Consider the following 13710-nt stretch of genomic DNA (forward strand, 5'->3'; position numbering starts at 1 on the left):
TCCTATGGAAAGGGCCATTTATCATCCATGCATTGCAAGGGAACAATACTTACTTTCTGAAGAGCCTGGACGATACAGAAACAGAAGAAGGAGCAGTGAATGGTCGAATGCTGAAACATTACTTTGATCCAGTTTTTTTATGTATCCTGACTCTAATATATACATACAATATTATTAATAATGTCACAGTTTGGATTGGATAGTAACTTGCTGTAGTTGAAGCCCGAAGAGAAGGCCATAAGCTTCACAAGTGTGTTGTCATATATATAAATAAAGTAACCAACAAAAGGAAATTTCATAGCATATTCCAAGTTATGCAGAAGGCCATCTGACCTGCTATTCTTGACTTTCCACCAGGGAAAGCCATCCCCAAGTGGAGCCACTGTTATACTCCTATACCAATAGGTGTCATATTTCATGATTGACTTGATGAGCTCTATAATATGTTCATCCTTTCCTTGCTGTAAAGGTTTCCATATTATTAAAAAAAAAATCAAAAATTTAAAAAATGTAAAGAAGTATACCCTAAAAGAAAAATCAAAGGGTAAAAAGAATAAAATGGTCAAAAGAAAAAATGAGAAGAAATGAACCCCAAATAAAGAAAGACCAGGAAAGTGTGCAAGTCCAAATGCCACTACTATTTCATTTTCTGTAAATAAAGCATTGCGTGCGGCTTGTCAATTCATGCCACAATTGATAAATGGCCAAATAGCTCAATCTTGGCTAGTTCATGTCTGAATTTCTTGTTTTAGAGATAGAGAATAAAATTTGACCAAACTGTTTAATCTTGGCAGATAAGTAGATAGGTAGAGAAGCAAAGGAGCTCAACAGTTTAATTTGAGCCCTTGGATGTAATAAGTGCAGACTTAGGTAGGTTTACCATGAAAAGGAAAGAAGATTGATGAGGGTTTTCTAGTCTAAATGCACCCAAAGAAAGAAGGAAAAAAATGCTAGGCAAAGTAGGCAGGGTAGGCAGATTGGTGTTGCAGAATGGTACTTGTGATGGATTATGTTTCTAAAAATGTGTGGTAACTATCACTACCATCACAAGTGCAAAGCAAATATTTTTAATGCAGCTCAGGCGAGATGAGTTTACATAACTAACTCCCCTTCATGTTTTTCCCCAAATCATTTGCTAATTCCCCCTACAAATATTAGGATTTGCTTAATATCCATGAACCACTCATTCCGTTTCAAAATGATTTCCCAAGTAAAAATATGTTTTACTTAGAGAATAGCCATATTTCTCATATAAAACCACTTTTCCCTTTTGGCCTAAGTTTTTAACCATATAACTTAGCGCTTTCCACTTAAAATTCATGTTAACTTTAATTTTTATTATTTTAATCCCTTACAAATATTACTCTATCCCATATTATGTACATATAATAAAAAGCCCCAAATATTATGCATCCACTCCCCCAGTCGAATACGACCATATCACTATTTAAAAGGGATTAAAGGTTTATTTGAAACCTTTTAATAGCCTTGCCGCGCACTCAAAGGATTAATTAACCACTTTGGTTAATTAATAACTAACCCCGCAGGCCAATCAAAACAGCTACGATACCATTAAAAACCTTGGTTTATTGTGCCGGGCCCGCTACTTAACTCCCCACCAATTTCATGTTCCATCCACCGTCCGATCCCCGCTCCACCATCCAACGGTCGACGATCGTATCGTGATCCCCTTCGTCGCCAATGTTTAACTCGTGGGATACTGGTGGTTTTACCGTCGTACCAAGGACACGCGTCGCGCTCCCTCTATGATCGCTCCTCCCCGGCCCGAAACCACCAAGCCCCAAAAGCGGTGCCGACAAAACCACTTACCACCCCTCCCGCTGATTTCATCTGCTGACGTCCTCCGTCCGATGCTGACATCACCTGCTATGTCACCACCACATCATCGGCCCCGTACTTCTGCTGATGTCATCCGTCCTCCAAATCAAAAGTTCCTGCCAAAACTTCATTGTGTCAAATAAAAAGGGTAAAGTATCATTTTTTGTTGTTTTCCGCTGCAAACTGGGGCTCCGAGTGTAACAACGACTGAGGTCACATTTTTAGTTTTCCAACCAGAAAGGCTCCATCGACGAGCTCACGGCCATTCAAGTTGTAGTATGAAGTTTTCCTCTGTAAAAACAGGTACTTGTGAATTTTCTCAATACATGGCTATCAGCGCATCAATTGCCAGGACTTCTCAAGTAATCCCCGCAGGAAGTTAGCATACCAGCCACAGAAAAAGCTAAGTGTTATGAATCAAAAGGCACAGAAAAAACCTCCAGTGCCCCAAAAACGGGTGTTTTTCCATAGTCACGCCATTACCCTTGGAAAAAGGAAATTTTGGGTGAAATGCAAGACAGTGGTGAGCAGGGGTCAGTTCAGCATTAAAGAGAATCAAAACAAGTCAAAGAGTATCAGTTCAAGCATTAAAGTGTATCAGAGCCGAAAAAATGTGGCAGATCAAAATTGAAGGCAGCAGATAAGAATTAAAGAGTATCAGATCAGAGTTAACGTAGGAGTTAAGATAGGCAGTCGGCACAAAGCTACTACAGAAGACAACTGCAAGCCAAACCCTAAGGCCTACCTACAACATAAAATCAGTCAGTTGTTTCTATTTTGCTTGTAAATTATTATTAGTCATTCTAGATATTATCTCACAGTTGTTATGAGATATAGGTTGTACATATTTTGTGTATAAATCCCCTCCATTGTAGTTTGAGGGTAGTCTGTGGTGTGTGAATTCTTAGACTGTGCTGTAATACTAAATTTTTGGAATAACGAGCTGTTGGAAACAACTGTTATTTTGCCTACTAGATGAAGAATTGAAGCAGAGGACTTGTCACAGAATTCTTGAATCAACCTCTGGATCAATGAGTCCTCTATATCCTGTGTTTTACAATTTTCCTATTTTATTATATCATCTGTGTTTCATAATCTGAATGATAAAGCAAAGCGTTAATTCAAAATATGCTTGATTGCACTCTGTTTTCAGTCTTCATTGTTGTCTTTGTTTTCTTCAGAATTACAATAAGCAGTGAAATCTTAATTTCTCTTGTTTGCTGATTCTTTCACATGGTTTATTTGCTAAGGAATTCTTAACTGCTCCTTATCAGTAATCATCCATTTTCCCTCTTTCAATATGTTGAAGGATTCTTAACCGCCCTTCACCATTTGAGCCCATTCCATCTGATTCAACCCTTTATCTTGTTCCTTGTTTGACTACCTTGCTCTGTGGAGCCATCCTCTGTTAAGAAACCTAATCCAGAAAACCAACTTTCTTTGACTCCATCGCGCCCAATGGACTGAACTGTTCTTTCTTGCCTCTCTGCTTTATTAAATCTCACCACCCAAACTCAAACAAAAACCCTTGAACTTCATAACTAGCCTAATACCTTTAAAAAAAAAAACAAGGCTAAATCATAAAGAGAGAGCCCTCTCTGGATACAGATTGGCTAGATTCTGTATCTAAAAGATTGGTATATGGTTACCTCGGCAGTGTTCCCTTTCTTACAACTTTTGGGAAAAACCTTAGTGATAACACAGCAGATGCCCCCCTTTGATTTATAAGCATTTTGAAATTCAAATTCATCAGTTCCCTCCTTTTCTGGTGTCGTAATGCTAAGCCTGCAGTAGATCGTTCCAGATCTGGCTCATACCCCGTCTCTTAATTGCCCTGTCGCCCGCTCCCTTTTGCCATAACCCAGACATCGTTTCATGAATAATATCAACAACGGTCACCTCTCTGCTTGTCCATGCAGCAGTGCAGCCCCTTCTGCGCACATGTGACACTTGTGACATACCAATTCTATGTGCCCCCTGATTGTCGCGCATCTCCCCCATAGACTAATTTAACATCCGGTGCTCTCTTTCAACTGCTTGGAGTGGTGAGACTGTCCGTCGGTTGGTTATTCAAGTAGTCTGCCCACCCGTGTAGAGCTTTAGGTGACTGCCATTTACTCTGCCTGGGAAAGACTCTCCATTCAAATTGGCAAGCTGTACCGCATCTGCATCTGTGACTTCTTTGACTACATAAGGTCCTAACCAATGCATTTGGAGTTTTCCAGAGAATTTTTCGAAGTTGTTGTCGTATAGTAATACTAGATCATTTTCTTTGAACATGCGCATCTTGATATGGTGATCATGCCAAGATTTTTCCCGCTGCTTTTGTACCTGCTGATGGAAGCCAACCAGAAATCGTTCCTCCTCAAGTTCCTCCAGTTGTGCGATCCTTTCTTCCAAAGCTCCATGGTCTGTCATGCCTATCACCACTGCTATACGCAAATTAGGTACAATTTATTCCATTGGCATGTCAGCTTCCTTGCCATAGACTAACCGGAAAGGTGTTTGGCCAGCCAATTTCTTGCACATTGTTTGTTATGCCCATAGCACAGCAGGTATGTGCAAATTAAAATCGTTTCGCTGCACATTACATACCTTTGTCAACGTAGTCTCCAAAATTTTGTTAAATGCTTCAACGGTCCCATTTGCTTGCAGATGGTTCAACATACTTGGTTGATGGTATATCTGAAATTCCTCAGTGAGCGCGCTGATAGTCTCATTCAGGAAATGTGTTCCACAGTCGCTCATTAGAATTTTTGGACATCAAAATCACGTTAACACATTCTCGAACAAAAACTTCGGAGCTCTAGCGGCCGTGCAGCCTTTGACCGGCTGTGCTTCTGCCCATCGAGTCAAGTATTCTATCGCAGTGATGATATAACGTGCCCCCATTTTTCTTGGAGGTGTGATAGGCCCTACAAAATTGATCACCCATTTCTCGAACAGTTGCAACATCATCTGTGGCTTCAGTGGAATTTCATCCTTCCGCGATGGTTTCCCAGTCCGTTGACATATGTCGCAGGCGCAACGGTACGGTTTCGAGTCTTGATGTAGAGTTGGCCACCATAATCCGGCACAGAGAATCTTCTGTGATGTGGCGTGGCCCGCATAATGTCCTTCAGTAACCCCGCCATGTGCTTCAGCAAGGTTCTGTCCTCACTTGAATTCAGGTACATATCTACGTAGTATTTCGTCGTTGCCCATTTTGTAGAGATGTCCTACGATAATAGTAAAGTCTGCTGCACGTATCACCAATTCTTTCTTCTACTAAATAGAATATCCCTGCGGCATAGTTTCAGTGGTTAAGAAGTGGATTATATCCTAAAAGTGGCCATCCGCGATGCGCACTACATAGAGCTGCACACCAAGTAGTCCTTCCTCTAAGTTTGTGGGTTCTTCGCCATTCTCAATTCGGGACAAGTGATCTAGGCCTACATTTAGACGTTTGGGCTTTACGATGACTTCAAAATCATATTCTTGAAATAATAGCAGCCACTGACAAATGCGCCCCCCAACACAGCCTTATTCACTAGGTATTTAAGCGCCGAGTGATCAGGATACATCTTAAAGTGTCCTCTAAGTAGGTAGGGGTGGTATTTCTGGAGCGCGTATACCATCGCCAATCATTCACACTTAGTAGTGGAGTATTTCTTCTCAACTTTTGACAATCGTCGACTTGCGAACGCAATCGGGTGATCAATTCCCTCCACTCCTTCCTGTGTCAGTACCACACCCAATGCGATACATGACGTGTCAACATGCACATGGAATTCGATGCCCCATTTTGGAAAGACCAGTATAGGAGCTGATGCCATCTTTTCCTTGAGTGTTTCCAGACTTTTGTTGCATTCCTCATTCCAACAATAAGTAGCGTCCTTTTTCAACAATTTTTCCATTGGTGTCGTGATCTGTGCATAGCTTTTTATGAACTTCCGATAATAACCAGTGTGTCCCAGCGTGGTGAGCAGTTGTTTGACACTTCACGGCACTTGCAGATTGAGTATGACAACAATCTTCACTAGATCCACCATAAAGCCTTGCTTACAGACCATATGGCCGAGCAAGTTCCTGAAGGGGATGAGGAAAGTACACTTCTTTAGATTTAGCGCAGTCTGGTGCCATCGACAAGTATCTAGCATTAGCCGTAAGCTCGTGATATGTTTCTTGACTAACCCAAAAACGGTCCAATCATCAAGATATACTTCCAAGAGCTTATGTATCAATTCCTTAAATGCAGCTACCACGATGCGCGAGAATATCACCGATGCATTCTTCAGTCCAAAGGGCATCACCGTGTACTAAAAGCATCCCCATTCGGTGGCAAACATTGTTTTACTCCTATCCTCTGGTGCGATCTTGATCTAGTGGTACCCCGAGAAACCGTCCGTGAAGGAGTAGGCTTCCTATCCACCCACATTTTCCAGTACCTCGTTTGTAAATGGCGTCAGAAATGGATCGTTAACACATGCATCATTGAGCTTCCTAAGATCCACACAGATGCGAATTTCACCTTTCTGTATTTTCTCCTGCACAACCATAGGACTTACCCAGTCGGACTCCTCCACTAGTTCAATTATTCCTGCTGCAAGCATTTTTTCCAACTCTTCACGGACCTTCGATTTATATTTTGGATTCAACCAATAAGGCTGCTACTTGACTGGCTTTACGTCTAGCTTCAAGGTTATCTTCATCAGTCCTAGGTCACCGAGGATTCCTTTCAACTCCGTGATTTTAGTCGGGAATAAATCTTGACATTCTTGGAGTAATTCGACGACTTTCTCCACCGTGGCATCATCCCAGTAGTACCTAAGTGTGGAATTCTTTGGCTCCTCCTCCGTACCAATGTTTACTTGCTTTGTTTTCAGCAGCGCGGTAATGTCGAGATCCTCGATTGTTGGTCCACGAACCTCATGACTCCCCTCTGTCTCCGGAATATTGATGTTTCTGGGGTCGTCATCATCATCTTCTACCTGTACATTGTAGCATTCTAGGGCATGGGTTAATTGATGCTACCAATTTGGCTTCACTATTTCCTCTGGTTCTAATGGTACTTTAAAAATGGTGGCCTTCACATCTTGCAACGCATCGTCAACAATATCCATCCATTGGTCTTCAAATAAGAATGTTAATAAAAATCCTTCACGCAAGATATCCCATTCGCCTGTACCATGTCGGAGTTCTGTTTCATTGTACCAGTTCCTTGGGATGACATCCAGGGTATGATAAAATAAGTGTACCCACTCCGGCTGGGGTTCTTCCCTGTAGGCGTGGGTCCATCTGGTAAGGTGCATATGTGGGTCATCGCGTCCGTCATATTTCTCAGTTATTCATAGTTCTGGCTTCCCAAACCTTATCTGCATCATCCTCCGGCAGCCGTGCCAATTTTCAAAAGTTCCTTCATGTGTTCCCCACTAGCACGCAGGCATTGCATGCAGCACCCATTTTAATGCCTTGAACCTCTGGTGTTCTGGTACCACGCACTCAAATTTGGTCAGGAATTCGTCCACCACTGTCAACCCATCATACATCAGTAGTTCTCGATCCTGGGCTCTTACGCGACACAGCGACCTCGTCATCATGTTGTAGTTTAACATTGTTACTTCATTCAACCAGTTATGCCATTGTTCATCTTCTTCATCTAAATCTGACATGCAAGCCTAAACATGCTCCCACGGTATTCTCTCTTCTGCAGTCGGATTGACCTAATCCTGATCTTGCGTCGTTATCTTGTAGATATGATCCAATTCTTCATCAATTTCCTCGTTGCGGACGGGTTCAGTGTAGTGCGCTCCTTCATCTAGGTCTAGTGGAACGACTACGCATAGGGACTTCTTCTCAAATATCATCTTCAGTTCTTTAGATTGATGACTCCATTCATATCCATGGCCCAGTCTATCCCTAACAATGCGGGGTATGGATTACTATCATCAACAATTTCTATTACTTCAAAGTTTGCCTGCATGCTGACACCTTCAATATCGACCGTCACCCCTTGTAGTCTTCCCATCAGTAAGATATTTTGTTAATTGGCCATCCAAAGTTGAATTGGAGACCACTGTAGTGCGGGCCTGCCCATGCATTCCCACGTCTGCTTAAGCAACACTTTTGCATCCGACCCCAAATCCAAAATGACCTGATCCATCTTGTACTCACCGATTTGCATTGTCATTCACATCTCCCGCCTGGTGCACAGAGCATGTTTTCCTAGTTTTCAGACAACACGCGGCTTCCCTAATCCTGCGCACCTAGTGATCAGCTCTTGCAGTCCTTTAATTGCTCTATTGTTGCGTAGCAACTTCATAAATGTCTCTAAAAAGGTAGTAAGCATAGAGGGGTCCATTCCTATCTCAGTTGGATCCCTACTACATGGAGTAGAGACTTCTGTGAAGCTCTCTTGAGCTTCCTTAGACATCTCCTTTCCCCGCTCGAACTCATGCTGCTTTGTAGGGGTTTTGCGAACCCCAGGGCCTACCTCGGTTAATTTCCCTTTATCTTCCCCTATAGTTGTGCCGCTCCTCAACACCATGTTTACACTGGGGTCCTCTTCGCATGGTTCAGACCTCATCATCTAGACGTTCTGCATCGTCGTAGGTTGTGCTGCCCTTTTCTCACATATCTGCACGATCAATGTGGGGCAATCTATCATTTCGTGATCGAACTGCTCGCAATAGGGGCATGATATTCTAGTCGAGTTAGTACAATCATGCGTGTAGTGCCCTAGTCCACTGCAATTGTAACAGATTAGCTGCCCGCGGTCCCTTCCTGGCCCCATTCCTTCCCATCCCCGTCTTTGTCCCTGGAACCCACCGTGCGCTATCGCTGCGGTTGGATCCTGATCCCGCGCCTTAGTATGCATCCTGTAGGCAAGTAATCAATCCATTAATAATTCATAACTACGGCAGTCGCATTCCTTGTGGCCCACCGATTTGCAAAAATTGCAAAATAACTGCTGGGGGGTCTAGTTAAATTTTGGCAGTAGGTGACAGTTGTCTGTGTTGTGCTTTCCTCCCACTTGATAGATTGTGCACCAGAGTGAGGGTGTCGTGCTTAGTTCTACCTATGCCTCTTGTCACAACGATGTTGGTCCCCCTGCTTCCATATAGTTTACAAAGGTCAAACAATGATCTTTATCATGTCCCTGACTTCTACATTTGATGCACCATACCTCCTCCCGTGCTTCTAGCCGGGTTTCCTTCTCTTGTTTTAAACTTTTCATTTCTAAACACAGATTTTGTATTTGTGCGTGGATCTGCTGAACTCCCAACCTAGGATTCTGTATTGGAGTCTCATGCAACCTCATTGCTGTCTCTAATGCTTCAGCTTGGGTTGAGATCTTTTGTTGTGACAACGCCATCCTGAGATGTGGCGTCAAAGACGCCACAAACCACGTGCAATGTTGCGCATCTGTCAGTGTCATTTTAGCCTCTTGGATCATACTTTTTAGGCTCTGATCCAAGTCCCAAGGGGTTTCTCTTGGTAGCATCACAATTTCCTTCAACCCGATGATCGACGGCGTCTCTGATTTCGCCGAGCTAAATTCTTTTTTCAATGCATCCTGAATTTATGTTATTCCTGAATTTCTGTTGTTCCCGCATTCGGTTGATCGCTCGAGTATTTTATATACCATGTCAATGCGCAGTCCTACAACGCGCTAACCAGAGTATCCTTTTTGATGTTGTCGTCCGTAACTCCGTGCACTTCCCATACTGCCCTTACTACGAACCAAAACTTTTCTGGATCTTCACTCCCTGCTCCTTTGAATACTGGTAACTCGATCGCATTCATCATGTCTAACCTCTGGTTTGTGCATGGGTGTGCTAGGGCCCGCTATGGACTCGTACTGATTCTGACCCAACTACCCCTCAATTTCTTTCTTCGTAGGCTTCCAAACTTCTAACATCAGACATTACTCAGGCAGATCCTAGTCCCGGCAACAGAACCATTTGTTAGGTTATTGGGCCCTAACCCAGGTTCGGAAGAGTTATTGGCCAAACAAATCTCGCAGCTACCGACCCTTTCGGCAACAGCCCGCAGAGCGCAGACTAAGGTCTCACCCGAGGTAGCAGGGGAGGGTACTGAAACCAGGTTTCCACACCCTTGGGATGTCTAGATGTGGTTTGGAGGGGTCGCGAACCATTCTGCGGCTTGGCACCGCTCTGTACTGCTATCGGGCTTTCGCGTAGATCCGCACAGATGCACTTCCCTATTAATGTAATTATTACAGAATTGATCTTCTTGTTACAGTCTTTAAGCAAACATTTAATAATAAAACCTAGTGCATGTAGCCATAACTCTTAAAACAGTCATAAATTTATAAAGATGATGCATAAACTAGAATGAAAACAAATCCACAAGGTTTTAGAGTCAACACAGTATTTCAGAATCAACTTCTTTATTAATATTCTTGATTTAGTACAATTCACTTCCTGCCCTGCGCACACAACTGTAGGGTTCCGCACACACAACTGCAAACTCTATCCGACCTCCGCACACACAGCCGCGGAGCCTCTACCACTACACCTTCGACCCAAATGTACCGACTCAGAGCACAACTACTCGCAAAAACCCATTACACATCAGATCTCTTTCCAAACTAACTGCCTTCTACCCTTAGAGCCTTGCTCTATTTATACATTCCCATGGTCCATGGACCATGGGCAAGCCAACTTACTTCCTATTATTCTATATTATTTTTGGGCGGACAACCCTTTGACTTGACCTATTACATTTTGCACTCTGCGCATTTCAGAGATTTACAGTATTATTACCCTAACTTATAGGATTTAAGCCCCAAAACTGTTATGCGAGGCCTCCGCTACCCAACAATGCAACCATTGTTGCACAAGCAATTCCGTAAATTTTAGTTTCCATAAAGAAATGATGTTCTTGCTGGTGAATTTCTCCACCTCGAACTTTGCATGCGTCATTTTAGCCATTTATTTCCTATAAATCCTTCCTCCTAGGGTTTTCTTCTTTCAACTAGGGTTTCTTAAGAAAAAATATTATTATGATTTCCCTTCTTCTAGCTATGGTTTTCAAATTTTCTTTCTGATTTTCTCTCTTCTGGCTAGGGTTTCACAAAAAAACTTCACCCTTCTTTACTTTAAAATTTTAGAATATTTTTTTCAATCTTATTCAATCTTCTTCAATACAATTTGTATCTGTCCCTTAAAAAGAAATATCAAACCCTACTTCATATTCATTCAACAAATTTTGTTGTTAAAAAAAATAACAATTACCCGACCTCCACTGTGAGAGACAATGCTGCAATTTTGTACCAGATTTTTTTTTTTTCGACTGGTTCTCCACAGCATTTTGCAGAAACCCTCTTCTTGTAGCAACAGTGGCCTCCTCTTCCTCGTTCAATAGATGAGCGACTGGTTTGGCTGATCAATGTGACTGGTTTCGCTGCTCAACGTTAATGGCTCAACGCTCACCAACCTCTCTCTGGCGGCAGGCTTCAAATAATTATTTCTTCATCCTTTTCATAATCGACGGGAAGGGGACGTGGTTCTATGTTCCTTAATCCTTCCTGGCAGGCATGACAAATGACAACTGCTCCTTTGTTTTGCACAACGGGCGGGGCGGCTGCCTTTGTGGCTTGCTTAATAGACTCTGTCTATCACAAAGATGGCTCTCGACAATAGGGTGGACCTTTCCACACGATGGAGAAATGCAATGTTTGGCTACCTCTGCGGCTTACTTACCAGAGAAGCGGTACTCTACTATATCCTACTCAACATCTTTCATCTCAGGCAGTGTCCCCGCTCCTTTTCCCTTCATAATAGCGGCAGGGGAATCACCCTTTCTCTTTGCAATCACAGTGGTTCTTCAACCAGTAATCACATCAGTTCTTCAAACAATAATCATAGCAGTTCTTCAACCCCACTCGACAACTTTCGACTCAGGCTCTGGTACCATTTCTTGGCATTTTAGACATACACACAGAAGAAAAATAACTAAATGTTAGATGATCCAAAAATACAATTTTATCATAGTTTATAAAATTAGAATAAAATAATTATTAATTTAAGATATTAAATTAATAATTATTATTCTAGAATGTTTAATTATTTAATGGAGACTTTTAGAATTAGCATATTATTGTAACTAGATATGACTCTCCAAATGTGTCGTATCTTAGGCTCTATTTTAGGAGATTTGTTAGCTAGTTGGTTTTTATAGCATTTATTGTAAATGGACACTTGTTATTTAATAAGTTATCCATAATTAGGGGTAGTTAGGACATGGAGCTTATAAATAGCTCATTGCAAGAGTGTTTGTGTGGTTCGGGTGTAAACTCTTTGTAGAATCATATTATGTAATTGTTTTTTTTTTATTAATAAAATTATGTGTCTGAGGACACTTCTGCCATTATTGTGGTATCAGAGCTCCAGTAATGCTGCAGGTGATTTGAGGAGGAGATTCCAGCTCTATCAGATCGTGGAAAACTCAACTCCGTTGAAGTGATCAGAGAATGATTGGTATGGCATTTGTCCATTTTTTTTTCTTTGTTTAAAAGAAACAGAGATTTTATTAATGAATGAATAGCCCCTTGGGAAGAAATAAAAGTTTTGTCCTGCGATTTCTGGCTTGGAGGATTTAAAATCTTGCGTGGTTTCTTGGATCTCATTGGTATGCCAGCTGATGCATGTAATATGCCCTCTTGAGCTTTTGGTGCATCCAGATTCGATCTTGCATCCAGATTCGATCAGGCCCTCTTGAGCTTTCGGTAAATTAAAACAGCGTAACAGAACTGGGCGCTTTGGTTATTGTTTGCAACATGTGTTTATTTTTTGTTTTGAGTACATCAGCACTCTGCATTTGAATGGAAATAAACTCACAGCATTTCTGTAATTTAATTTGTTTTTTGTGCTTTAATTGCGCTGGTAAATCCAGCATTCCCCACCTTCCGAATCCCCATGACCGGATCTAAGTAACCCTCTGAACGTTTCAGCCAAAATGGACGCAGAATATGTAAAAATCGTTCATGAAATGAAAATGAGTTGAAGAATATTGATGCGTAGAATGTTGAGACTGAGTAAAGAGAATCCAAGTATTATCTGTCAGCGTGTGGACATAATTACAACGCAATTTAGACAAAAGAAAGCGTGGATCTGAAGCGTAGCATTGTTGGACTGATCTGCGTGGAGAAATTCGGGCCAATCTGTTGGACTGAGCATGATTGTGGGCCTGCTTCCTTAAATTTGAAAGCGTTCCAACCAGCGTTCTAGCCAGCGTTCACATTGTTGTTCCAGCTAGCGTTCCAACCAGCGTTCCAACCATCGTTCACACTGTCGTTCCAGCCAGCGTTCCAATCAACGTTGCCAGCCTACGTGGATTTTTAAAAGTCAGCGTGAGTTAGGATGTGTTTTTTTTAAAAGGCATGATATATGCTTTAAAAGTAGAATTCACTTTTTAAAAGTTCACGTAACATTCATTTTTTTTTAATGGGGTTTTTAAAAAAAAAGAAAAGAGAGTCATGATAAGATGCATAATAAAGTTTTTTGTAAAGGGGAAATAAGGTGAATTATAAAGTTTTTTTAATAGTTTGTAATTTGGAGAGATAAGGTTTTTGTAATATATAGTTTGTAATTTGTAATTGGGTGAGATGCGGTATATAATTTTATGTAATTGGAGTAATAAGGATTTTGTAAATATTTGGAGAAATAAGGTGATTTGTAAAGTTTTGGAGTAATAAGGAGATTTTACTTGTAATTTTTTAAAGGGAATAAGTGTAACTCAAAGTAATTTTACTTTGAGGGGGGGTAACTTTTTTTTACGAAGTTTTGCAAAAGCATCATTGTAAAAGTCAAATTTTGAAAGTTGCCCTGTAATTTTTGAGAAATTGACTAGAGCCAAGTGAAAAGA

Source organism: Pinus tabuliformis, chromosome 1_2, assembly GCF_031772625.1.
Source record: "Pinus tabuliformis cultivar Carrire ecotype Pingquan chromosome 1_2, CPIR1, whole genome shotgun sequence".
Taxonomy (NCBI): Eukaryota; Viridiplantae; Streptophyta; class Pinopsida; order Pinales; family Pinaceae; genus Pinus; species Pinus tabuliformis.